Source organism: Taeniopygia guttata, chromosome 7 (genome assembly GCF_048771995.1).
Source record: "Taeniopygia guttata chromosome 7, bTaeGut7.mat, whole genome shotgun sequence".
NCBI classification, from domain to species: domain Eukaryota; kingdom Metazoa; phylum Chordata; class Aves; order Passeriformes; family Estrildidae; genus Taeniopygia; species Taeniopygia guttata.
In genome coordinates this window covers 18,179,806-18,184,576 of record NC_133032.1, presented here as the reverse complement: position 1 = coordinate 18,184,576, position 4,771 = coordinate 18,179,806, and positions in this window count along the sequence as shown.

Genomic DNA, 4,771 nt, shown 5'->3' with positions numbered 1-4,771 from the left:
TACAAGGAGGCAGCTGAAGATTGATTCTTCAGAGCTCGTTCAGCGCTCACCCTCGGAACTGAGCGTAGCTTAGTCAGTTTCCGGATAAATATCAAAACAAGTCCAAGCTGTAAGTTTCACAAACTTCCCCATTGAGAGGCATTGCCTTTGAATGGCGCTTGTCATCATAAACGAGCATAGAGAGTTCAGGAGGAAGAGTATTCTGCGAGAATTTCGTATAGAAAGAAGCATCGTTAGGCACATACATTAAAAATGTTTCCTTACCAGAATAATGGCATCAGGAAAAGCAGTGTTATAAAAATCTACTATTAAAGTAACCCACCACATCAAGGTTTCTTCAGTCTCGGTTATCCTCTCACTAGTACCAGTATCTGTTTTAGTACGATGACCCGACCTTAACAGGAGTTGGCACTTATTTAAAAATATCTTCATCCTGTGTAAAAGAGTAAGACACTTGATGAGGTTTTGCTGATCACTGGAAAATTTAGTATTAGCTATTACTTTAACCCTGATGTTTCTAAAAATATATATATATAATCATCCATACAAAAGTTTCCAAATTTGTTTGATTAACTAAACATAATAATCCTACTGCATAGAGAAATTCCCAATGGATCTAGAAATTCTCACTGCTGTCATGTACAAAGATTGAAACAAGTTTTTAGATAATGTCTATATCTTTGAGAAGGTAGATGTTTACACAGAAAGTAAAACTCACTGAAAATCCCATAAAACACCAACTATTCCTTGCGCTGAGGCCAAAGCCAAGAATTTCTCATCTTCCATTTCTCAACAAAGTAGACCACACAATTTAACTTTTTGTTTAAAATAAAATTCTTCCTGTATGTTGTTTGTTCTCTTGCCTCTATCACTCTCAGGTGACAATACAGAGAGATCATCAATGGTACTAGCTAAATATGTCTCTTAGTTTCAAAGGTTTCTGTAGCTGACACAGGAGCTACCTCACCACATTCGAAGAATTCCTTTATTAGTTTGATTCATTTCACATCTAAGTGTAACTCATGGGGGCTGATTGTCTTGCAGTTCATTTGGTTGCACAGCCACAGGCAGATCACATTTGAATTCAACAGTTTCAGTTCATGATCACCCTCCCCTATGTGTAATCAACTGTACAGAATGTAATAATCTTATAACACTATGCTTACTGCCCTGAAATTAAACCATTAAATGAGTGAGATACACATTTTACAAAGATTCACTGTTGCAGATGAAAATGATACACAAGTTTGAGGGCTTAGATAAATTAGTAATTTTTTATTTCAGGAAAACAGTTTTCTATTAGTGTTTTCAGGTTGTCTAGTAAAATATTGCTCCCTGTTTTGGGTCACCCATTTCCTTAAGTGAAAAGGTAGCATTTGAAACACTCATATCTGTCCTGGCTCATGTAGTTTCATAGTCAGATGAACTTTCACGTTATGTAGCAAATGCAGTCATCTATGCAGATGGCTAACATACTCTTCTTTTTGCTAGCAACGTTGGCAAATGTGTGCTCTCCTCTTTGTTTAAAAAAAACAAACAAAAAACGGTGGGAAAGGCTGTTAGCTTTTATATATTTATGTGGTTGGAATGTCAGTTTCACTTCATCATCCTTTTTTTTTGTTGTTGTTGTGGGTTTGTTGGAGGTTTTTATTGTTCAATTCTTATACAGCATATGTTTGTGAAGTGAATCTTAAAGTAGGTAAATATTGTTGGTAAAACTGTCCAAAGTGTTTTTTAGTATTTCACAAAGTTTAAGATGTGACTATGAAATTGATCTTGAACTCTAGTCTCCAGAATAGTAATGTTAATGGAGCCAATTCACTGAACTAAATATATTTGTTATAAAACTCTGAGATTGCACAAACAAATGGTCTCATTATTAATTAAATGTTAGTACTGTCATAGTTTTGAACATGGAGTTGACTTGGCCATGTTTGTGTTTCATACTTTAAAAAGGACTCAGACTGCAATTTTGATAAGAAGTCCAGAGTGCTACACAGAAAATCGTTCATGTGAGCTTTAGGCCAAAACGCTGTTTAACATTCAATTCTATTGTCTGTGTTGCAGAAATGTGGTATATTTAAACATGGGCAAGTGTTACTGGAGACACTTGCCAATTGTGCAAGCAACTGCAGCTTCTGCTATCTTCTTCATTTGGAAACAATTGTTTTCATCTCTGAATTTGATTTTTAATTGCTGAGCTTTGCTGAACAGAGACAGGATAATATACTAAAGTCTGGTAACATTTTGGCAATTCTTTCATGCAGTGCAGGGTGCATGAAAACCTTTTACTTAATTAATTGAAAAATACATAGAGCCAATACACTGATTACTTTTAGTATGATTTTGCTACAGCATTTGCTTTATTTCTGTAATTGTTATAACTCTTAATAGATATATACAGACATATATATGTGCATCTGTATATTTGTATACACACACACACTCCAGAAACAACAAATCCTACAGACCCTTTTCGCTACAGATTGTGCCAGACAAGTGGTTTGTGCCCCCGAACTCTGGCAGTCTCTACAGGACTTGGTTGCAGGGTTTGCGAAAGCTTTCTGCCTGCCTTTTCCCATGGCAGCTACACAAGGCATGCAGACATATCAGCTGCTTCAGTTTGCACTCTCCCATATTAATTTTAATAATTGATAAAGGAGCGCTTGAAGTAATACACCAATCTGTCCATAAGCTAGTTTGAAATAAAAAGATACATATGTATATACCAGCCTGGTACAGGTTTAGTAATCTCCAGCAAATATTTGGAAATAGCACCAAACTCTTGTGACTATGTCCATTCCACTCCATCTATCAGAAACTTTAGATCAATTTTCCATGACTGCTGTTTCTCAGGAGCTATGTCTGAGAGCTGCGATTCAGGAAATGAGAGCGATCAAACCATTTTTAGCAGCTAGCTCAATTAAAATTACTTAAAACCTTGTATATTTCCCTTTGTATATTTCAGTTTTATTCAGGGTGACACAATTGCTTCTTTCTACTAACTGTATCTCTATTTAAAATGTGTATTTTTTACAATATTTTATATTCGTACCAGATATGTAATATGGAAAATAATCCTGCATTTTGGATTGCTATAAAGATGAATAGTTTCCTACACACATATTTTTCTCTTTTTGTTCTGCTCTTCTTTGTTTGTTAATTAAATCTCGAACCATTAGATTCTATTTTATTCCATAACCTGCTATGTCTATTTTTTATCTGTATTTTCAAAATTTTATTTTCTTGAACCCTTCTGACAAAAATTAAAGAAAGAAGTGTGCATTAGCAATGATACTCGGACTAACCAAACAATAAAACCACTAGCAGTGAGGGGAAAACAGCTTGCTGAGATGCCATTATAACGTAGCTGGCTCTGTAACTTGTGCCCAATAATTCCACATTTATTATCTAGATCTTAGGACAGGGGGAATTCTGTAACTGGCAAAATTATGCTGTAGATAAAGTGTAAAAGTGTCATGTTGAAATGCCATCATATTAAAGGAGCTTATTTGAAATAAATAATCAAATGACAAACGCCCTGGGCTGTTTGATTTACAAAAGGCTTTAGGGTAAATTTAGGGCTTTCTTAAAAGAAATATTCTTTGTTTATGCTGGAATTTTTTTGTTAGCAAATATACATATTCTTTAAATGTAGATCAAATAGAAAGGAGCTTATGTATTGCTTGCGGAAAAAAATAATGTGATTTACAGTTGAAAACTCCAGGTAAAATGGGGTTTAATATCCTACATTTGAGATGCCAGTGCATGAAGAGTCAGCTGTTCTAAAATTTGTGCAATAAAATCATCACAGCAGGGGGAAAAGGTGGGAAAAAATGGCAAGATTTCTGGAATGATTTTTAATTGGGATTCACTTGTCTATACAGGAAGAAAAAGAGGCCCTGGAGATCTAGAAGAAAGAAGAAAGATGGATGATGTAGCAGGTAAAATCAAAAGTGTAAAAAATAATATATAATTATGCTTGATCTTAAATGTTCATTCTGTGTTACTACGATTTGCAAAACACTAATTAGAGGTAATTGCACAACTAACTAAATATTTAGCATTATTTGTTACATTTTGTTAAGGCGAGAAAACTGCAGGTGAATTTCCTGCTCGTGTACGTATCTGAGCAAGGGAGCAGAGGCTGGGAAATAAATCTTGTTCTTCCCTGCCCGCAATGCAGATCTGGCTCTGGGCGGGGTTTCCATGGCGCACATGGGCCGTGCGCAGCCAATGGGCGGCAGCACATCTGGCACCGCGGCTGTGCGGCTCACAATGCCTCGCTGGCTGCTGAGCAGGAAAACCCCGCATTTCTTTCTTCTTTTTCCTCTCCTAAATTGAGTTTGGTCACATTCTACAGACGGTAATTTATGGCAAACATAGTTAGAACTGTTTATCTGGTACACACTGTAGCTACCCTAACAGCTAGTTTGCCAACATCTGCCACAAACAGAATTAAAAAAACCCAAAAAAACCAAACCAAAAACGGCTACATAGATGATCCTTTTCCTGTACTTACTCTCCATGCTGTGCTCTAAGCCGCTGGGATCATGCTTTTTGATAACATGGTATGTTTTAGTCTGTTTGCAAATTGTTCTTCACTTTTAAGTATCACACTCCCTTGCAAGTCAGGTATTTCAAAACACATTGAATTGATTTTATATAATTATTTTCTGGTCTGTTGCTGCTGAAAACCAGATTATACTTTTTATAAAAATTATTTGAGATTTTTAGATTACTGTGATATAAAGACATATGAGCAGTTCTT